Below are 23,475 nucleotides of genomic sequence, written 5' to 3'. Positions count from 1 at the left end.
GATACCAATTCTGTTGACGTAGTTGCTGGTGGTTTGTTTTACTTTCTTGGATATTAAAGCCCCCTCCTATCGTTCCGCGCGATCTGTTGCCTGTAACAAAATATTATAAAAAGACTGTACGATGGTCAATGACCGCGAAGTCTTTTGGTCCGCAAGGGGCAGAGGTGCGTTCCTTTGAGGGAACGCTGCTTGTCTTCTTCAATAAAAGGACAAGGGCAGCGACAATATCCGGATGTATGCTTTATAATTTAGGCTGTACCCTAAATTGTCCTCCTCAATGGTGATGACCTCGCCGCAGGCCACTCACCTTTTGCTGCGCTGCTGTCGCCGCCGCCGTACCATCGTTTGAAAAGTATCGCCCTCGTCCGCGCCATCGTTCGTGCAGTTCACTCTGGCGTCTGTGTCGTCTTCGTCAGCTGTTGTGCGTATTTCACGTAACGTTTCGGCAAATTAGTGCTACAGTACATGACGCTATGATAATGTCATTGAAAATGTCGCTAATCTCCGCAGTAGTCGATCCGGCTGAGCGACTGGCGAGAAACCGCAGCTTACTGTGATGACCATGATGGTCAGCCGGCCAACAAACAATGCGCACGGACATTCGTTTGCCATCCCGCAGACCAGAGGCAATGCTGTACTAAGCTTTCGCTAGATTCGTACGTGGAATTTAGCGTATTTGTTGCTCGATGCAGCTACCGAACAGAAGTAATTGAATGAACTTGGGTTCGGTGTCATCCTGTATATGAGTTTCGCTGCCACCGCCGCGCGCCCGCCACTATGGCTATTACGAGCACATCAATAAACATCAAGGACCATGGTCAGCAAGCGAAATGGTGAATATACCGAGCCGACCTGCGGCTGGGCTGCCAGTCCTCGAACCTTTTGCTCCATTCGTTACAACTCCCGCTGACTGGGCCGGCTCGGCATTTGCTCAAAATGATCGCCCACCATCACAAGATTGCCCTTAGCATCGTTTGCCTAACTGTATCATTATAGTACACACAGAGCGCTATATATATATATATATATATATATATATATATATATATGTATATATATTATTACTGCTAGTCTCATTGTTCTTGCAAGTATGGTTAAGTATGTACACGAGTGCAGTTGCGTGGAGTTGTCAGTGAGGATTTGCCGACGCGCTGAAGCCCGATCATGTTCAGACGACACGGTATGTCTACTATAATTCTATATAATGGAATATATAGCTAGTCCTTAATATCCGAATAGGCATCGTTCCTTGGCCAGAATGATCGGAAAATAGCTAAGCACGACTGCACATATAGCCGCTATTATATTATAAATGCACAAGTTGGCACGGTCTACGTACTCTGTCAACAATTCCTTTCGAGTAGTCGAAAAACATTTAAGGGGGTAGCTGACTGTCCTCTGTTGAAGTAGCCGTGATGATGGTGATCGCGGCGTTGGTGGTTACCGTAGCGCTGTTGGTATCAGTATCGTTATCGGAACAAACACACGAACCGTTGGTGGCCACAGGCCGCTGCTCGCAGTCACTCGGACCCACTTAGTTACATACGACATTAGTAAACAGCTGTAGTGGTATCAGCAGTAGGCGATAGTAATGTGGTTTTCTATATATGGCACAATGCAGCTATTCTCAGTTTGCCAGTCCGGCTTAAGAAGTAGTGATAATATCGCTACGAGGAGAGCAGGGGAAGCATCACACCAAAAGGCCAGCTAGTAGGACCAGGCAGCAGTGTAGCGCTTAAGCTACGCCTTAAGAGGCAGCTAGTAAACTGGAGTTTCGAGTAAGGACTGCGAACAGTTACCTTTTTGTATCGGCAGTTTACTAACACTGGCTTATTTTGGGCAACAGCAAGATCGAGCTCATGCCCAGGCACATTGCCTGACATGCACACACACACACGCGCACGGATATATACGCGGTGCAAGCTAGTGAAGACACAGCGTGACATCCTAGAACATTAGCAGGCTATGGAGTGTATAGTACCCTGTGCCGAATACCACTGATTCTCTCTTGCTTTTTCTCCGCTGTGTTCTGTGTACACGAGCGTATGCCACCTTATCGGAGTCAGTTTGCTGCTCGTATGCTAGGTTGGCACCGACAACAACCGGGTTGAGGCCCGGATTGTGAAGCCATGCGAACGCCCCTGGCGGCACGCGGAAAGCCCCGCTGCCAGCAAGTCCCCGTACAGCAGCAACGGGGGGTTACGGCTGCATGTTATGATTGTTGTTGCTGTTTCCGCTGCCGCTCCTACTTTTACCTCATGTTTGTGCACTTCATATAAGTAGTAGAGCTCGATCTTCATATAGGTAGCCAACGTAACTGAAAAATGACAGTACAGAGCTAGTTAGTTGACGCTTGTAGTGACATCTTTGGTTGCCTGTACGTGGTCCTGCTAACATGCGGCGTCGTAGTTGGATTTCTTTTGCTAACGAAATCGTAAAAGACACTATAATAAATTGATCGCAAGTGCAAGCTGGATATCGGTAGCTTTTCAGTGATCGTATGAACGCATACATATACGCGAGATTCTTCAGCTTGAGCATATCAACAAGCCTCATGGCGTCGTTAGGCCGGGTACATGTTAGGTCGCACCTAATAGGCGATGTGGAGAATTTCACTAGCGTATCCGTCGTAATCTAGCAGTTCGACCGGAGGTTGAGGCTGAGTATGGGATCCGGAAGCAGACCCCAAGGAAAAGGAGAAACAGAGGAAGCTAGCGTTCTTATGTAATTTGTTGATAAAAACAGAGACAGGCACTAACAGGCTTCTTCTTCAAGCTACTTCTGGCACAATAATAGACCCAGCTGTACATGAATACCATTACAACAGACTGAGACAGAGAGTTACAAGATACATATGTCAGCACGGTGACGATGATTTGTGTGTGTATAGCATAAGAATGCAAGTGAAAATATTTGTTGTTAAAATTTATATAGCTATTGAAGAAAAAAGCAGATTGTTTTCTTAACGTAAACACCACCTTATCTCTAAAACTGGTAAAACAGGTTGTCGCTTAGAGATGTAAACACTACGGTAGAAAATCATATCGTGACTAAGTGTTACATGCTATCTAGCAGAAGGAACGGAAAACAAAAAATGTGTTAGATTATCGCTCAAATCATGCTTCAGAGACGTATTTTCTAAGTATTTCATAGTCCAAGTAGAACTGAATTAGGTATGCGCTTACCTCCGAAAACCCAAGTATGTGGGAGAGGAAATGTAGATGTGATAATGTGTGCCTTGCCTCTTATCCTCAGAATGTACACACACATTATGTATATATATATATCGTTTGCAAGATCTAAGACTTCTAGTTTCCGTTGACCATGGAATAATCAGGCAGGCGATACTCGTATTAGTAATAGCTGCGGCGGTAATGGTCGACCTATATTTTGGCAGTTCACTCCTTCGTCTATTTTCTGCTACTTAGACAGTGCGGCGGGCTTGCAGACGTAGAGTTTCGTTTGGCTGATTCACTTTATCTATACATATATATATGGCAGGGGAATTGCTTAACTGGCAATATTGTTCTACTCTACTTTCGTCCGGTCTGGTCCAAATCAGCAGAGCAACGGAGTAGTCTGATGAGACAAATTTGTTGATAGTTTATGGACATGGGCGAGCAACTAACGGCTCGAGCAGCAGCGACAAGTGTCATAACGCTTTATTAACCTCCATTCCTTTCCATCCGTCTCTACAGATTTTATCGATGATTTTTTGGGCTGTTTCTCCATCTTCAGTAGTGATAGTAATAAGAGTCTCGTTCTTCTTTTTTTCCCTTTACTTGCTGTTCGTCCAGATCATTGTTACGCTATTTCTCGAACATTTGCGGTGCTTTCATTCCGTATAATCGGGATCTAGAATTGATGCATTTCCGTCACTGGCCACAGGGATGTTAAGAGCGAATCAATCGTATGCTACAGCAAGCGTTCGGAAAGGGTGAGAGTAAATCTATCCGTTCTCCACCGGCGAACTGGAGCAGCATTACCTAGAGTAGTAACAAAATCATAAAAAAAAAAAAAAAAAAAAAAAAACTGTTGGAAGTTAAACGCTTGTCAATCAACAAATGAATATGGAGCCGGGTAGGAATATTATGCAATCGATTAAGCCGCGCTCCCCTTCCTTCGCCTTCAACGATTTTAGCAGAAAGACCAAGTTAGATGTTGATGATTACAGAGAAACTTCACAGTGCGTTAAACAAAAAAGCAAGATAATTGCGTTTTAAAATAAGCACTATCAAGATACCTCGCTAGTTTTCCTTTAACGTTTTGGCATAATCGATAGCACATAAAATGAAAATCTAGAGTAAGTCTTCAATATTGATTAACTGGTTCCTTTATCAATTTTGTCAGGTTTTTTTTCCCTATGCGTGTACTCGGCTAGGTATGATGATCTGGAACTGTACATTACTACAACCGTTGCTGTCGCCCTAATCGTCGAACTTCTGCCCAAGTACAAGCAGCTGAAATAGATCATGCTGTTGGTGCAAAACATGGCATTGATGACACGCAACTATTACTACTGTTGCTGGCGCTACCGCCGCTCTTCCGGCATTGCGACCTTCACGATACCGCACGCTGACGCGGAGCATTCTCTTGCGTCAATGGCAAAGCGATGAACCGCCGCACAAACGCCGTGATACACACACACAAACACATACGCAAGCAGACGAACAGGCACAGACGGACGCATAGCGAGCTGCTGTTGCTGATTGTGCTGCGCCTGGCAAGGTAAACAGGCAAAGCATGTGGGTCTATCTATTTGCTGCGGCTGCTTGTGGAGCTACAAGCCAACCAGCTGACTGGCTAACGGCTGACGGCTTAGTTTGGTCGTATCGCTAGTAACGACGACTAGTGGGCGACCCACTTTGTGACCCGGTTTGCTTTGCTGGGTACTGTTCTGTTGACGTCGTTGGCTTGTTTGTTACGAAATGCTTGTTGATGCTACTATCGAATAAAACCGCTTCATGGATACGAAGCAGTGTTGCCACCGTGGTCGTAGCGGGCTTCAGAGACTTGTTCACTGGATGGTTGTCTGGCTTCTAATCCTAGCACGCGCTGTAACAAGTTCCTCAGGGCAGGGTCAGAACCCACCCTAGGGCACTGAAGCGCCTTTTCGGCTACGCCACTCATTGTCTAAACTCGTTGGAGGAAGACGTAGTCAGAACTTCGATCCGGCACAGGCCTGCAGACATCTTTGAATGTAGCTAGCAGTAAAAGACTCACAAACATTTCAATACCACCTATTGACAATTAGGCAATATAGGCAATAACATCAGCGGGCTATTGGTATACAGGACAATTCAAGTGCTTTAATTTACTATCAGTAGTAGTGACAGTAATAAACTGTTAACTAAATACAGTTTAATTTTCGTATATTCGAAGGTACTAGAAGCACTATGTTTCATGTTGCCCTTTGTATTCGGCCTTTGGCTACCGAGTCGTTGGCGGCAGGCAAGCCTGCTTTTTTCTAATTCAGTTCTGTGGCATTAGGTTTTAGTGATCGTTCTCGTGATAGCTTAGTGGGTAACGTATTTCTATCTAGGTTCGAACCTGGGCATAGACACGCTTCGTTTCTCGTTGGGGGCCGCCCGCTTGATGAAATTCCTAGCGGCGATATCGGACGTAAGACTCGAAACATAGAGGTTTCAAAGGCTATAGAGTAACACCATGAAATTATTGTATACTATGAGTACGACTACCAAAATGTTCGTGTAGATGGGGCATTGTTTATTAACCAGTAAAACTGATAGGAATGCACATACGATAACACAATGCAGGTATTAAAAACATATTGGTAACTGTTCTGCCACTATATGCACTTCCCGTAGTAGACAGCTAGCTCCAGGGTCGATCGTCAGAGTTTGCTAACACCCCCAACCATGCTTCGGAATAGCTAGGTTCTTGCTCGAAAGCATCATTGAAGAAGTTTCTAAAAATTGTACTCTTTCTCGGATTTTTCGTTGCGTTTATGATCCTCATAGAAAGATAGATCTATCTAGCAGGTTAAAAAGGTCAGGGTCGATTGGAGTTGACTCGGGATGGCATGATCGGCGAGGTGTTAGGTCATTCGGAACGGTTTCGCGAGTAATGCGTCGCAAATGTCAGAGGTACTTATTTCAGAGATCCGAGACAGCGATGAGTGGCGTTGGGACAAAGAAAGCCTTGATAGATGCTGCAGTTTTTGAACTGTCAGAGATGATCACGGTCTTTCGTAAAGAGAGCAAATACTTTTCGCAGAGCTCGCGTGTTGGTGACAAATCTATGTGTTGACGCATCGCTCTACGAACTCAGGTAAATGTCGCTATAAGTCACTCATGCAGATATGAATCATTTATAGTGACTAGGTAAATGTACTAGAAGAGCATAATGTTAAGGTGTCACGGTCGACAATTGTAGACCACTACGGAAGATAAGAGGCATACCTGCTACTGCTGAAGCTAAGGAGGCTTAGGATCACGCTTTCTACATGCTACAGCTCTATCTTTTTTCAGCTTCCTCGAAAAAAAATAGGAAACGTAATGGATTGTTCAAAGGCGATGCTGTTTATATTCTACTGATCGCTGGATAGATAATGAGTGAAGACCTATTTGTGATCGCATAAGTAATTGGTCATGTGAAAGATATGTGCTATTTACTCAATTATATACACAACGGGCACTATAGTGGTCTGTGAAAATGCAGTAATTATTATATGGTTATCGTTGTTGTCATTGGTGCGCTTCTATATAATCATACTATGCATTGATTAATCTATGAACCCTTCGCGCTTAAATGAGCCGTAGTCGTGACCCGGTAAAGCACCTCATGATTCCGGGAAGGGCCTGCTTCAGCTGTCCGGGCGTCCTTTGACACTTGCCCATAAAGTTAATTCATGATAGCACTAAATTATAGCTCCTTTTGAATCTGTAATAGTAATGCCACTCTCCGTAAATAGAATGCAAGTCAGACGCTATTTAGATAAAGTAGTTACTTAACTCGATATTCGTTTCGCGTAAAGCACTGTAACAAAATAGTATACTTAATAATGTGCTCTGTTGCTTACGCTAAATCTTCACAACATACGTATGTACACATTTATTAAGCAAAATAAAACATGTAATCAGTCCTTTCCAAAAGAAAAATCGTCACGACCACTACATCATTATCAGTGTGTATCATATAAACGTATTCAACCTATCCAACACATTCATGTGCACATTTTCATTCACCATCTATATGTATATATATATATATATATATATATAGCAAACTGCTTTTGTCCTGTCTCTGTAAATTTATCTAGTAGCCGTACGTCGACATTGTTTCCGACATGCAAACAGCTAAACTGACGGACATGGCGGTGTGTGGCGATTGTCGGCACTGTTTTCCTACTAAGAAGAAAAAGGACACCGCATTCTCTTCCAGCCTCAAGTCTTCATACGAGCCAAAAATCCACTGCTCAAGTTCAAAACGTAGACTAAAGTAGGATAAATGCTGGAAAGCAAAACAGACGTTACCACAACTATTAAGTTCTCTCTTCTTGATGTTTCTTTATTGTCGCGCTTCTTCTCTTCTATAATCCGACTGGGGGCTCTGCCACAGGGGCAATATCAGTAGCCCACTGCTCGTTCCTCAACGAGTTGCGTCTGTTCTACGTTCAATGACCCCTCGGTTAGAGTCGGAGCGACTCGCGTTTCCAGGCGGCAGGCGGGGCATCGGCGATCGCTTCCTGGATTTCTGTCGTATGCTACCAAGGACTTTTGTTCAGGGAGGAGTGCGAAATGCCCCTATTGTCCATAAAATGAAAGAAGGGAAGGTCGGAAGTGAACAAAGCTATGGGGCGCTCGCCCAATGAAAAAAACTAGAGAACAATCTGTTGTTGCTTACCGTTGCTGTACTAACAATATCCACCAACGTAAGCAGCACCATCTCCACCGTTAACGTCTCAAGCTTTCGCGTGCCGGTAAACCCAAAGCAGTAGTGTTTACGTAATGAAAAAAAAAAGCTTAATAAGCGAGCATTCGATTAAGAGGTCCGAGGGTAACGCGCAAAACAAAGGCTCAGGAAATATTGCGAATCTTACATTTGGAAAACATCGAAGAGAAACCTCTGCTGCTAAGTGCTGCAGTTTAATTGACCGCTCACGCACTTGTGCAGACATCCATGTACCACCGAATGGCCCTCATGAGCTTACGAACACGTCACAGAAGAGTCTCAAGGAACATAAATTGTTGAGAACTTTGCAAAGATCGCCGTTTCATTTCGTCATAGTTCTTGAACGGCGCGGAAGAACATTTGGCCGGTTAACTATTATGGCTAGACAAGTTAACCATATTGGTAGCGAGCCGAGTTTTTCTGCAAGATTTTACAGCAAACCCATTTTTTACCCCATTTACGAAATTTTAGTATAAGAAATGTTTGTTGCTATGTGCTAATACTGCTTATAATATGAGTGATTATGATTCACACCGATAGCGTAATACACTACAACATCAAGTAAAATTAGCCTAGGGTCCTAGACACCACATAGCCCGTTTACTCTTACTTACTTACATACTCTAAAGTATATTATTTTGCAACTTATCTCATTTTGATCTTTGTACTTGTAGCTAATATGGAAAAAAAAAAAGTAACAATGCTCAGTTCTCTACCAGGGCGATGGATCCTATCAAAGAACGTTTAGGCCAATGTTGAAGGCCTCACTGCTTTTCTTAGGTCGCAGTTTTCCGCCAAGCCTAGACAATCGTATGTAACAGTCGATCATCCACCATGAACTGACTCCCCCTTCCCCCTCTGATAACGTAATGGAACCGATTGATCTGTAACTGCAATTTTAGATGGGCAGAAACATAGTATTGTCGGATGTTGATATGTTGTTCTGAGAAGAACTGAGTGAAAAAAGCGTGAGTTTGTCAAAGCTAAATTTTCCAGCATTGCTTGTTCAACATTTCGTTCATCTCACACATAAAATACGTCAATAAAATGTATGAACGCATTGCTGCCGCATCAACCGTGAACAATCCGAATGCTCGGTATGACTAGATATTTTTGCTGCCCGATTTCACTATACTACTAGTGAATACTAAGTATAAAAACTACTAATTATATATAAATATAAAATCAGTTTCTGGATGATTTTTGTGGGGCAATGAAATTAGATTGGTGTTATATAAAGGCACAGAATGCAGCTGGAGAATTCATCTGAAAATCGGGGACTAATGGCATTGACAACGTTATAATGGGTGTGTCTCTAGTATACTGGAACCGTGTCCGCACAAATGTCGATACTGCCACTGGACCAATAAAAACAAATGTCGTTCTTGCTCTACTTGGTCTCCAAGTCGATGACAACAACACTATAACTTTTTAAATTCGAGCGACGAAATTAAACATGTGAAAACATTCAATAGCCGTCTGCTTATTGCTAGACGTATTTTTTGTAAAGTAACGACGATTTAGAGGTCTTCCTCATCGTCGCCTCGTACAATCGAATACATGGACGATCGATACGCTAGCAATATCTTATCGCTAGCACAGATACTTTCTGGTTATATAATACGCACGACTGTTGCGTAACCAAAGATTAGAGATTATGTTCTCTCCAAAATACCGTCCGATTTACCAGCAGGTTCCAGTAAAACAAATCTACAACAACAATACAATGGTCATCGCTTACGTAGGTGATCGGGATCATAAAGTAATGCTTGCTTGGTCTTCATTTACTGCACCGGTGCGTCTCATGTCTGAATGTGACAACATCCATTGCATAAGAGGTTTACAGAGATATAATGTAATCCACAAACATAGACCGTACGTGTAATATGAGAGTGGTGGTCCACGTTTAGATATATTCTTCCATTGCTAAGTTTAGATGCTTCCGTGTTAACTTCATGGCTTAGTTACCAAATAGATCCCGGTGTAGAAACCTATTACACCTACTTCATCCTGGAGGTCCGCAGCTGTCGACATCGCCTGTCAGACTCCTTGTCTATAGTACAGCCAAGCAACCGGCGAATCCTGAAGTCAAACGGGCCAAGATGAAGTCATCGACCTCGGAAGTGCGATGAACGTATCGACGTAGTAAGAAAACATTAACTGGACAAATGAGGGGGCACCAGATTGGCTGAAGGAATCCGAAGCTAACGGTTTCTCGTTTGATTGAAACTGTATACGTTGCCAGAGGTCTCTCCCGTTTGAATTGATACTCGCTCGTTGGAGGGCAGGATAATTTCGATCGTTACTTCGTCTACTCGTGGCTTCACTCGTCGTTGACTACTTCAATTCGCTGTCCTTCTGGTAAGACTATTGCGAGCTGTTAGTTAAGGCCCTGTGGGTCCGCGTTGTGAATCATGTACTCTGCCTCATAGTCACCGTCGCCCGGAAACCAGAAACCCTCTTAGCTTTAGAAAATCTATACGAACTCGTACCCCGATAACGGCAACAAACAATTTGAAGCAAGATTGATAATATCCGTTAAACAGAGATAGAAGTTATATATACATAAAAACAAAAAAAAAAGAAAAAAAAAAGCTTGCAACCATTACGTATTTATCCCAGCTGTGTATGCATACTTGGTTACGATAGGTGAAGCCGTTTCTTCATATCTGCTGAATATTTTAATCGGTATCGCGGCATTTTTTTCTTTTAGCGCCCTTTCCCAATCGGTATACGTCAAAAGAGGTCCTTAGCTGCATGTTTTATTTACATAAGGATCGCTCCTTCCTGCCGTTTTGTCTCCTTTCCGTTAACCTCCCGGTGAATCGTACGCTGCTGCCATCACAATCGTTTCATAGACTGTGACGGCCAGTAACAGTATATATAGCTACATAGTTTAATCGCGATACCGTTTGCCACCGCAAAGACCAACATTGCTCTAACTATATGGGGTTTACAGACTGCGGCAAGCCGATCGTGGGATCTAATATGGTACATCTATTTCAACTGTCTTACTACGATCCGTTACAACTTAGTTAACCCTAATCGATGCATGATGACGCTTGCCGTAGCTATTATAGCATTGCGTATCAGCTAGATGCAGTGTGATGACTCAACCATATACACGGCAGCATGGCATCATGGTCTGAAGATTCTTGTCAATGAACATAAACGAATTTATTTCGGTTAAACGAACCAACTATTAAGACACAGTTCGAAGATCAGACCAGATCGGAAAACAGAAACAAATACAACACACAATCACGCCAAATCTGCACAGATTAAATTAGTCGACAATCGATTAGAGACAGCCACAACAACAACAGCGCACAGGTGATAATGCTAAAACAATAGCAACATTTTTACAACAGTATTTGTACGTATGTTAGCTCTACGCCATATCTCCGTTGTTGATATACTTCTATCATTCGATATATGGATGTGCCTTGTGAGACACTGATGTTACATTCACGCAAGTTTCTACACGCATCAAATTAGGGCTGTTTTAATGTACCGGTAGATGTGTGCGTGTAGCGTTATCCACATTGTAGTACCGCGAATTCAACAATATCCTATAGCGACTGTAGGATTCGCTGCTTCGTATTTGGTTTTCTGATTCTATCAAGTCTTGTCTGGACTTTGCCACAATACCAAACAGTTACTATAATTCGTTCACTTGCTTATGTGTTTGTAAGAACAATAGTTATTATTATTATTTTGATCGCTGCATTGCCTTCTTGAACGGGAACAACCTAGGCAGTCAGCGTCTGTGACAGGGCCTTTGCCGCTTACGGCGGCCGCAGTCGCCGCTGTCATAAGAACCTTTAGCAACTGAAGGCCTTTATACAGCTGACCCTTCCATTGCTGGTACTTGATTGGTCGCTCGATGGTAGCGACGGCCTTGAGACCTAAAACGAAACAAGTGGTAGCAAGTCGAACACCTGACCCGGGACCGACGCACGCTCGAAAAGGGCCGCCGTAGCGATCAACGGGCCGACTATACGAACATCGGCAACCATGAATAGGCTGATGATGACGACGCCGGCGGTCGCAGCGGCGCACTACCGAGAGGGCGGAATGGGCACGGGAGCTGTCTCTGTCGGCCGGCACCCCACCACCTGCCCCAACCCGAACGCCAGCACCGCGGCGACCACTAGAAAAGAGAGCATGCTTCCGGTTGGTTGGCGTCTTAGTTCAGCCGACCCGACTACCGGCAGAACGGGTAGGTGGAGGTGGGTGTCACCTAGGTTCCTTGACCCGGGGCTAAAAACGGTGAGTGAGAGTTTGTTTGGCGCCCGGAGATGAGTTGGGAACCGGAGAAAGGGATGCGCTGAGGGGAAGAGTAGCGAGCACCGTTAGTCGGGACATAACTGGGAATAGATAGTTGGTGATGTCTGGGTCCGTGAACGTGCCTGTATGATCCCTGCGTGTTTGTGTCCGAGTGCGGACTGGGTACGGTAGGATTGACCGGGTAAAGCTCTCAATGTAGGAACGACTAAAAGCAGAACAGAGGGGCAGATGCAGCTAGGGCTCTGGAGGGTTACAAGGAAGAAGAGCTGGAGTAGCGGCTCGGAGAGTCCCACTCGCACGTGACTGCTTGACAGACTACCTGACTGACGAGCGTCGCTACCAACAACAACAAAAACAACAAACCCCCCTTTGTGAAAATGACAGCCGACCGCTGACCGCCGACACCACGATGATGACGATTGCCACTTTTATTCCTAATACACTCAGATACTAAATATTTGTAGTTGTGGTGAGCAGAATGGCTCTTACATTTTTAGTCCCTCGTGCGTCCTCTTTTTCCTCACAGCTGCAAGCTGTGAAAAAATGCACAAACAAAGAGTAAAACGGCCCATATGCGATACGTTATAGGATGCCCTAAGGGGCAGCTGTCTACGCTTAAATCTCGTTGATGTAATGCTATCTCTATCAGGTTTTTGTGAGCGTTAAGCATTGTCGCTACTATATTCGGGTAGCCTTGGCCATCGGCCATTCCAGACCTCCAAACAGCAGCAGAAATTATTGTTGGCTATTGGGAAGAACATTCAGTTGGGGGGAAAACATTGAAACATGTACTCTTGACCGGGTTGACGCGCGAATGATAGCCATGAATTGCACGCGAAAAATCAGAAGATAGATGAAAGAGAAGGCAAACAAACAGGAAAGTAGACAGACGGAGATGTAAACATACTGACGCCAGGCAGTCACATATGCTACAACATTATTATATAACTGCGCCGTCATATATCAAAACGCACACCGAAGCGGACACCGCAAATGAAATCCGTTGACGGCTAGGGAAAGACAGTGCAGCTGATTCAAATCTAGAAAATATAGACAAAGTCATCATCATCAGCATTCATTGCTGATGATGAAGACTTTGTCTGTTAGAACACTGCTTCGTACTACTATTATTATTATCATAATTATATATGGGAACGAATTGGATAGTAAATAATAGCGCTGACCGCTATTTATCTGTTAGTGTTTATCAGACTGCTGTTTATCTAATATGGCCGGATAATAGCGGCAATATCAGGGAACGCAAACGGCGGCGACTGTGGCAGCTAGAAATGTTTTCGGTGTTATTAACATCGTGGCTGTGTACGATACGTTTAAACTCAAGCCCGTTTATCATTTTAGCTCGGAAGCTGCAGTGATTGGATCATCCTTTTCAGCCATCATCGCTAATAAAACGAAAATCGCAAATAAATTAGAATTATGATAATGTATGCAGTGAGAACCGTCATGGCAATGATCAATTATTACAAGAATACGGGTAGTTTCTGAGTGGCCGATGATTCACATGATGCTCTTGGTGAAGGTAACGTCTCCGTTGTTTGCTTTTTAGATGACCGTACTGATCAAGAAGTAAATCTGTCCACGTTTCTATGTTATCTTCGTGATAGCGCAGTGGGTAACGTGTTTATCTGCTACGCTTAGGGGCACGTGATCGTACACGTATGAATCCGGACGTAGACAAAGTTCGTTTGATCCTAAGAAGGACCAGCCTTCTAAAGTAATGCCTAGCGGCTAAAGTACCGGATAAAAAACATGAAAAAAACGTGACGGCATGAAGTGACACTCGCCAGTGTCAACCATATATATATATATATATAAGATTCAATAAAATAAGCGCTAGAATCTATTTCAATAGACACCGCCCCCGCCCCCGCCCCCGCCATCTCAGATATCAAACTGTGAAAATGACCTCTAGCCACTGCTCTGAGACAACACCGCCATAAAGAGACAACAAAATAGAGCACTTCCCTATGACGAGCGTTATCCCAACGAGAGGGAGCCTAGGAAAGATTCATTAAATTTGTGGGTTGGATATTAAATAGAAATCTTTTAAATAATGACAGATGTCTATTTGTTCGAATAAAACATCGAAACAGATGTTGCATCCCCTTTGTCGACACGGAATCAACACTTGCCATAGTAGAATGAATACAGAAACGCAGCCTGTATCTGTGCAGAAAAAAGCTGCTTCCTATGAATACGTTCTAGATGACTATACACCCAAAAATCTAAAATCCAAACAAACGCGTAGCTAAATAACGTGAAATATAATTCCCAATGACATCTAGCTTCACGGCTACGTTGATGGAAAAACAAGGGAGAGAGGGAGAGAGAGCGAGGGTACATCGAGCACTTTGCGTCTATCTTTGATGTTGTTGGTAAACTTGTAATATTATATCAGTTCCTCTTTGGAATCGTTTGCGTTTGAACTGTCAGGCCACTCAGCGGTCAGCCTTAGTTCATGACATCATCAGGCCTATATGAGGTACTTGATCAAAGCTTCCTTTGTCGTCATGACTTGACGAAATATACTGGTGAGGGTTACTTACGTCAGAGCCTCAAGGGCGAGAGTACGCTAGCTGGCGCATGCGCTTCGCTTTCAAGTATGTCGGATGTCGGCTCTCTACCCGTTTAGCCACCGACACTTACTTGTACATTCATTTCCTCCGTCCACGTGCCGTAGTCTCTACGGGTATCCGTATCTGCGTTCGTGGTGACACTGTCACGCATTGTTAGCGTCCGCTTTTTTTCACAGTAGACAACTATACAACGTCCATGCCATTGCGCCCCGTTGTGGTGTTCAGTTTCGACGTAAGAGCTGATGGATTCCAGGTGCCAGCAGCAGCATATGTTGTTGCACATACGAATCTTGGCCCGCCTTCGATATGCTGAAAACTACGTCTGAAGTTCCCCTCCGATTTGACTCTCTAAGCAAGTGCCGCCGATTTACGACGTCTGTCTTCAACGTATCTCCAAGCGCTTCGTGGCGAATTACTTTAATTGCTTTTTGCATGTTTTGATTATGTGCAATGTACGGATTAGGTGTTGTGCGGGAACAAATACAGTTCGAATCGTGCTAGGATGGTACTGAAAGTTTGCACTATCCTTTAAACGAACTCGAACGTGTCTCCAGATTGCAGTCACTGAAGGGGTAAGCACTATTCTAGTGTAGCCGAACTTTTTTCTTAATTTGTGTAGTAAATATCAATACATAAAAAGTTCGTCATGTTTAGCAGTATTCTACGGATTAGAATTGGAGCTTTAACACGCAAAATTTTCAATATCATGTCGGTTGCAACGCACGTGTTGAATATGCGTTTTTTTTTCTAAATTTCTCTATGTAGTTGACTTATCTGCTCAAGCGAGAGTCAGTGCCTATAGAAAGGTTTGACTTTAGGTGGATTTTTTCTTGTGGATTGAAGAATATTTGGATATTAATTGAGCCGAGAACGAACGTCGGGCACACGGCCTGCCGTGCGGCAGGGGGCAAGAGCGACGGACATATCAGTCCGATGGATTCGTTACCACCTTGTAGGCTTTGTCAATCGTTGATATTTTTATCGACTATCTTAATCGACAGATACGAGAGAATGCTAATTTCATTCAGTGATTTCCTGTAAAACGGGTATCAGGCTACAATAGGAAGGTCATAATAACGCTAAAAGGAAACAGGCATAGTGCGAGGAACAGTGGATAGCTTCAAAACAACTTATAGTTCTTATAGCAATCTGCAGTTGTTGTATCTATTAACGGTAGCCATTGGTGTGACAGCTACGATCACCCTTATCCACCCGTCTACCAGTTTATCCTTCCAGTTTATGTTTGCCTGCATAGCTTTATATGAAGGCACACGTATTTTGTTAAATTGGATACGCAGCTTTTCTGTAATAGCCTGTAGCCCGTTGAGGTTATCGATCTCACTTTTTTACACCGAACGGCTATTTACAAGACATCACAATATTGTTTGATATTTTAAAACAGACTGTCGGCCAAATCCATTGGTGTGCAACAGATTAGTCTAGACAAGTATCTTAGCAACTTCAGTACAAGTAATCTTTCAGCAATAACATCATTAAAAAAATAAAATAAATTTGAAGCCGCCTCGGTATATTTCCAGTAGAGGCCAGTGAGTCGCGCTTAGAGACGATTTTTGCAATGCGGGTGATATCGTGACGAACCATCCAATGCATTCGCTGTTGTTGACTATTTGTTGTTATGTCATCTATACTGCGGGTCGTAATTAAAGCTATACATGTTACGGAAGTTCTTGAGGAACCATCAGGCTTCAATATTGATCGCCGCATATGTATAGGTATAAATAGTACATACACTTTTCATAGAACAACAATTGTAATAATAATAACCTAATCAGAGCACAACAACAATGGACGGTATTCAGCTAAAAAAAAATAGATCTTATTCTATCCTGTAATCGGCTGCACTATAAACGTTTGATCACGGCTGCTGTAGAACTAAACAAACATAGGTCACAATGATTTCAAGCTAAATTACATCAGGTCGGGTGGCTTTATCTATTTTAATTTCCGAAAGACGGGAGTAACAACAATTTTTTTTGTGTTTGCTAACCGTATTTTTCAATAAATCCATACACTAAAAAACAGAGGTGTTTGCTATTTTTTTTTTTATACTTATTCTGAATGTGAATCGGTGGCGCAGCTTAGCGTTGCATACATCGTATTTGGACATGGAAATCGTACCAAATCAGAAATGTGGTAGATTAATGACGAGTAAACACCTCTCCCAACTATAATTAGGTGGTCAGTAGTCAGACGTGGTGCGGCCCATCGTCGCTACTGGTGCTGGGTATGATGAACCTAAATAGACAAGCAATGACAAAACTGTGACGTTATAGTGTCTAATACAACTGAATGGTATTTTCGCACAAATGTGCGTGTGCGCGTATCTACGTGACTTGGCTTGGTTTTATGTCGTAATTGTTGTTGGCCATTGTTGTCTTCCATAACGGTCTTCCCAACGACGATAGGATGCTGCATGTGTCACGACCGATAGCCTATTAATTGCGAACAACGTAACAACACCTACTTGTTCTTCAGCCTCTACTGCTACAACACGTCGACTGTCTTTGATGGGTGCGGCTGACATCGCTACCATCGATGGATTTACCGTCTGCTACCATTCGAACGTGATGGCCGCTATGTTGGATGCTATTAATCGTAGAGCTGGTGGCTGGACGAAGACAGTAAAAGCAGTAAAACTATTATATATTTTTTCTTTTTTTCAAAATGATCCAAACAACTCAAGATGTTCGAGCGTAACGCTCACGCTCAATACACATATGACTATGGCGGCTGAGACAGCGGCGTGGGTCAGTGGCGAGGGTGTAAACCGCGTGATTGAATCAATAAATGCGTGTACCAATCAGTTTATTAACGCCACTTCTACTGCCGATGTTATTTTTTCTAATTGCTATGGCCGATGCCACGACAGCCCCTAGTAATAGTTGCAGATTTGTAAACTAACGTGAGGGCGTGCTCACATGCTGCTGAATTTAGCTTATCGACACGCTGGATATCTGTGTAGGTGAACTAACAATGTCGTACTGTAGTTTTCTATATATATATATATATATATATATATATATATATATATATATATATATATAGTGATAGAGCATATTCGTATCAACAACAAGACTATTATCAACAAAATACCACGCTACCCAATCATTATTATTATTATGTATTTATTTGCCCTCTTCATGTCATTACCCTGCACTTTTCCTGTTATACTGTTGCTGCTGAATCAAACATGTAGCGCGATGTTAGCTAAAGGCCTCGGCATACGCGTTACAGATAGAATGTCAGCGCACACAAAATGTAGGGCGCTAACATAATTTTCACATCAGACTAAATCAGATTCAGACAAATTCGATGTCGGCTTAGATGAACGTAACAATGTCGATTAGACAGACCCGTAGGCTTCGCCTCTCACCCATTTTCTTATTAAACCCACTTTACCTGTATAGAGGTAAAGAGCTGATCAATAGAGGCAACGTCGGAATTATATATTGTTATACGCAAACTTCGTTTAACTCCTTAGTTCTGAAGATCCCTCTTTAGGATTGCTCTTACCTTTATACGTTGCGCGCTTTTTTGAATCAGCTGATTCTGTTAGCTGTTAATGTCTGGACGGAGGATGATCAGTGGGCTATCCTCTAGTGGTAGATTATAATGTGACAATCTAAATGTCAAGAAATCCTGTGAGGAAGTGCGTAACGTCGGCATCCTCCCTCATTTGATAACACGAGTGATGTTCAGAGAATCGTTCATTGGAAGTATTGTTAGTAATCTGGGTATTTCATTTCGTAGGAACCAATTAATAGGCATTTGTTAGCGGAAGTGCTCATAGGAGTTTCAAAAGATATAGGCTGGCAGATAAGCGACCCACAGAAAATCGGCCCAATCCGTGCGTTCTAAGGGGTCGTTTCGAGTCGGACAAACCCGCACATTCAGACATTAATAGAATGGTAGACAGATAGATAAAACTGTCGAATTGGCTGTTTTAATCTACCAGTGACCAATACGGTTCTACGAAGTTATAACAACAAAGTTATATGCTACTGTAGTCAACGCGGGAAATCCCGCGTGTTTCAACCTCATAGAAAAAGTGATGCTATATAATGAACTGTAGATTATCACTGGGTGGCGCATACAGAATCTGGATTCTGGATCCATGATAGGCAAAATATTCTAATCAAGTTAAATGTATGACAAAGGCATAATGCTACAGATAGTGAACGAGACGAAACATCTGTGACTGACTGATCTGGGCTGGGTTCCATCTAAACGCTTCATTTTTTTAACCGCAATCCGTTTTTCAGTATTGTTATTGGGGGAGAAAGTAGTGAATACTGATTGATTGAATTTTACCTGCATTACGTCTTCCATTCATTATGTCCAATGGTACGCTATATGATACGTCAAGTGGTAGTTGAAATAATCAATTCAGACCTTTTTCTTTCAACATGTTCGTCCTGCTGATGCTAACGAATTGCCCCATTATAGTTGCACCATATCTGATTCGACGACTAAAGCGACAAACATGCCTGCATATAATAACACTCATAATCATCATCACTCTGGTTATGGTTATCGTGTTTTTCGGTCCACTTCACTGCAAGTACGACCCTCTCTTTTAGCCTACTATGTACTGTCACACAGTACTTCTTCCATTCACGGCAAATTCGCGGAGAGCGGTTCACGCTAAGTATAAGGGAGCGTGGATACGGCCAGATATCTCGGGTTAGCTCCTGCGACGGCAGCTGCTACTGATGCTTTCGATGCTAGAATAGGGATGATCGCGCTAAAATGTGCTAGTCCCGTACGGCGTCGCGGGGGCCGCGCACGATACGAGTTTCGTGACCCACTTCCTGTTATTGACCGATTTCACTGCCAGCACGCCAGTGCCACGACATAGGTGGTGAAGAATAGTACGTAAAATAGTCACGCTAGAATAGTATAGCGCATGTATGTGCCAATGTATGAATGCAATTATGTCTGATTTACTAGGACACTCGCTAGGAATGCCAGGCTCGGTGGCAATCATAGCAGTCGGACGTTGATGAAGGCTTTGAATTGTTCTTGTTCATTTAAGTAGAACCGAGATGCAGTCAAAGATAGAGGGCTAAAAAGCTAAGTCATCCTACTTTAACTTCCGATGGCAAATGGCAGAGTGGACTCGCGCTGTCCTCTTTACTTGCACTAAACCCCGTCGTCTCTAATCGTCTTTTATTGCTCCCCGTCCGACGAGCATTTTTGTAAGTTTTGCCTTATTTCGATCACAGGCATCTATTTCAAGCCATCAATTCTCGTAACTCGTGCAAAATTCTATTCTATTCGAGCGTAGCATCCACACATGTTGTTATCGCCATTTTCAACATAGTTGCTGCTGCTTCTCTGCCGAGACTAAATACCTGTTGAATAAATGAAACTGGGCGAATAGCACTTCTAGATGATGCATGCTGTGCTACAAATTTGTAGTGAGGGTCAAATATAGACCCATAGTGCACGCTATGATGATAAAGTGATGGCAGGCGTGCAGCAATGCAACCTACATTCGTTGTACAGGACCTTCGTCGCGATGACTCCGACAATGACCGAGTTACCGCTACTCCTCTTAATATGAGCGAAATCAGCAACAAACGCTATCACCATCGCTACGGCTACGAGCTGAGTGCTTCCCTTCTCCATTGGTACCTTGTTCGTCAGACTAGTTGGTGTCAACGCGACCCAGCCCCACCGCTGACCCACCTTACCGCTGACAGTTGCTTTGCGACAAACCTGACTTCTTTAATGCGGTTTGCTTAGTATGCCCGGCAGAAGCAATTCTAATAGCTTACCCCATTAAACTAGTCCCATCGGCTTTCTCCGGGGCTGCGGACACCATTCATTCTCTGCAAAATCTATCGTTGACTGTTCCCACAGCCTCTACAAGGAAGGGCAGCAGAAAAACGGAATAGTGCCGCGGAAAGAACAAGCATTTACTCATAAACTGAACGGAACTATTACCGCCGCTTATCTTCAATTTTGGTGCACTTTGTTTATCGATATTTTATCTTTCAGTCTAATTTGCTACTTTTACATGCTGTGGCGGTTTTTCACGTGGATCTAGCACTATTGGCTTACACATCGGACTTAATAATTAAAGACCTACTTTTTCTGCTGATGCCTCTCTTCTATACACACTTGGCATTCGCATTACGATAGCCGAATATATGCCACCTGAATTTCACAACGTCCTCACTTCCGTCCGTCTCACTCAAGAACTTGTCGATCAATTCTACTTGGCAAGCCTTTCACACACTCGGGTGCGCCGTGTACCCCTGAAGACCGTATTTTAAACTAGCCGAACCATATAGAAATAGCAATCCGACGTAAACCATATTCCCCAGACGTCTATTACAGTTTGTGGTCAATGTGATCTCATAGTATTTTCCTTAACAAGGGTGAGTACAAAACAAGTTATTGCCGAAAGAAGCCTAAACATAAAATTGCCAACGACGATAATGATCAGCAGCTCTACAACATTTACAAGAAAATCCAGTGGGCCTAAAAACGAGCGGATAATGGATTGTAGCACTTCACCAGACTAGAAATGCTTTCGGTTGCGGCGCGACGCTGTGTTGTCACTAATGACGAGCGCTCACTCGCGGCTGGAGACAACTTCGGTACCGACCCATATTTCTGTCACGTGCCTTGCCCATTAAGAGCGCCGTTCTGGCTACGATGCAGGCCCTTCATCGCCTTCTCCAGTACCGAGATCGCCGTCTACTGGGCGGGACGGGGTGGGGCACTTCTTTGAAAATCGATAGTTAATGAAGCCTGTACCAGGCATTGTCACAAGCCAGCCCAGAAATGTAGCATTCGCGCTATCGTGATTGCTTGTTAGCAATTGATGCAGGAACGTATGTTCGATTGCAAACAAGGTGCTAGGAGATAATAATACTAATAAGGGTGATAGCGATCACGTCGGCCGGAACATTATAGTAATTTTACGCTTGTGATTGATTGATTGACGCCGAAGATGGTTCGAATATGACTCATTCGTAATGCTGGAGTGGGCAGACCCCGCTGAATGATTCACGGATCGGCTGAGATAAATCTGTGAGGTTTAAAAAGATCGCTTTATATAATAGATAGACCTATGACAAATAATGATTTTTTAATTAGATCTGTATTGGTCGCTTACGCTTAATAATACGATTGATCAATTATTTTTTCTAGAAACACGTTTCCTATTCATAGTTTATTCTCTTTATTAGGCGTTGTAACTTAAAGATAATCTTGGGTTTTGCTTGCTGATATTGCCAATGGTCAACTGCGTTGACGCCTATATACCATCAGAAGCGAATTGATCTAATTAATATATGTATGATTACATGGTATTGAATAGTCAGCATCCTTCTACGGCAAATTATCACTACGAAACTCGTTTGTTGGGCAACATCGTTTGGGGTGGATTTTGGTGATGATAATATTACCGTACCCATTTCGGCAGCCAGGGATTTGGATCGTTACGGCTCCTAGCCATGACCTTCACCCGGGTACAACCGTTATTATCTGCGAGTTTGCTTTTATGATATAACAGATAAGTTACGAACAGTGTGTCGAAAGGATATTTCATAAATATTACTGGTGGATGACTTAATGGAAATTATGTTCACGTCGACCCGTAAAACTTGAAGGCAAGCGTACCTGAAACCAGATTTCATTCCGTATTCTCTAGATACTTCAAACTGCAAACCAGTTCATAGACGCAGCGAAGTTCGTCGCGTGAAAAAATCGAACGAACCTGCTCGTTGGAACTTATTTACGTGATTCTTACTCTGCGCTAACTAATGTCATAGCCTAATTCCCACTGTTGTTAGCTGTCCGATGTGAGTCATGTACGTTGAGATCAGTTTGCAATGTTAGCTGTAGTGCGAGAAGCACGGTACGAAGAAATATGTCTGTTTTCAAAAGCCATGTTGAAATGATCGTTTATCCTGGCATCTGCTGATTTTGATTAAACTACGAGACTGTTTCAAAAGCCGAATAATCAAAGATTCCCTAATTGATTGATACATTGACAGTCACACACAAACGCTTCCCTCGCTATCATTCATTAAAATTATAATTCGTTTATGTCGGGACAAGACGGCTTCGATCCTACACCCAACCCCTGTACGGTAGACGGCTATTGTCGTGCTCAGCTGATCGTGTATATATATAGAATACACTGTGGAGTATAAGAAAAATACGTTTCGTATATTGTTTGTGAAACAACACAACGTACAAGCGTCTGCGTCCGTAAAGTTTAGCTCTACTATTGTTATCGTTTGATAATTGACGATGTTTTATTCATTTGGAGCAGTACAAAACAATAACATGTCGCTACGCGGTCGCTACTAGATTCGTTGTTTGCTTTCCTCAGCAGAGAGGATCCGCATAGGAGGCCGGCCAGATGTGATACAAGTCTCTCTACAATTTTTGGACGAGATTTGCCCTCTTGACAACAGTTGGCATCATGTTTGCATGACAGCGTAGATCGTCGAACACTGTTGCCGTAAACGCAAGGCACATACTATAGCCGTACAGAAAGAAATGCAACGCATTAAGTTGCAACAAGTAACACTTCGCAAAAACGTGTGGAAGATAGACAGACTCCAAGCTGAAGAGGAGAAATTAGCGAGAACTGTCTTATGTTCTGCAGTTGAACTCGTGTAGCGCCTTC

The 23,475-nt window shown here is 43.1% G+C and overlaps 1 protein-coding gene across 2 annotated transcripts in view; it reads left to right on the top strand.

Moving 5' to 3' along the window:
* The window catches only part of LOC111266594 (ribosomal protein S6 kinase alpha-5), a 90,714-nt gene that overhangs the window by 28,266 nt on the left and 38,973 nt on the right, over positions 1-23,475 (top strand). Inside the window, exon 1 of one of the 2 annotated variants that reach the window (XM_022844194.2) lies at positions 14,869-15,373. The exons of the other annotated variant lie outside the window; for it this stretch is intronic. The gene's annotated coding sequence lies outside the window, so the exon portion shown is untranslated. Of the gene's footprint in view, positions 1-14,868; positions 15,374-23,475 lie in introns of those variants that run through there. 2 annotated transcript variants of the gene reach the window in all.

This window comes from Varroa jacobsoni, unplaced genomic scaffold (assembly GCF_002532875.2).
Source record: "Varroa jacobsoni isolate VJ856 unplaced genomic scaffold, vjacob_1.0 scaffold_1101, whole genome shotgun sequence".
Lineage (NCBI taxonomy): Eukaryota > Metazoa > Arthropoda > Arachnida > Mesostigmata > Varroidae > Varroa > Varroa jacobsoni.
This window is presented reverse-complemented; position numbering and strand designations above follow the sequence as displayed.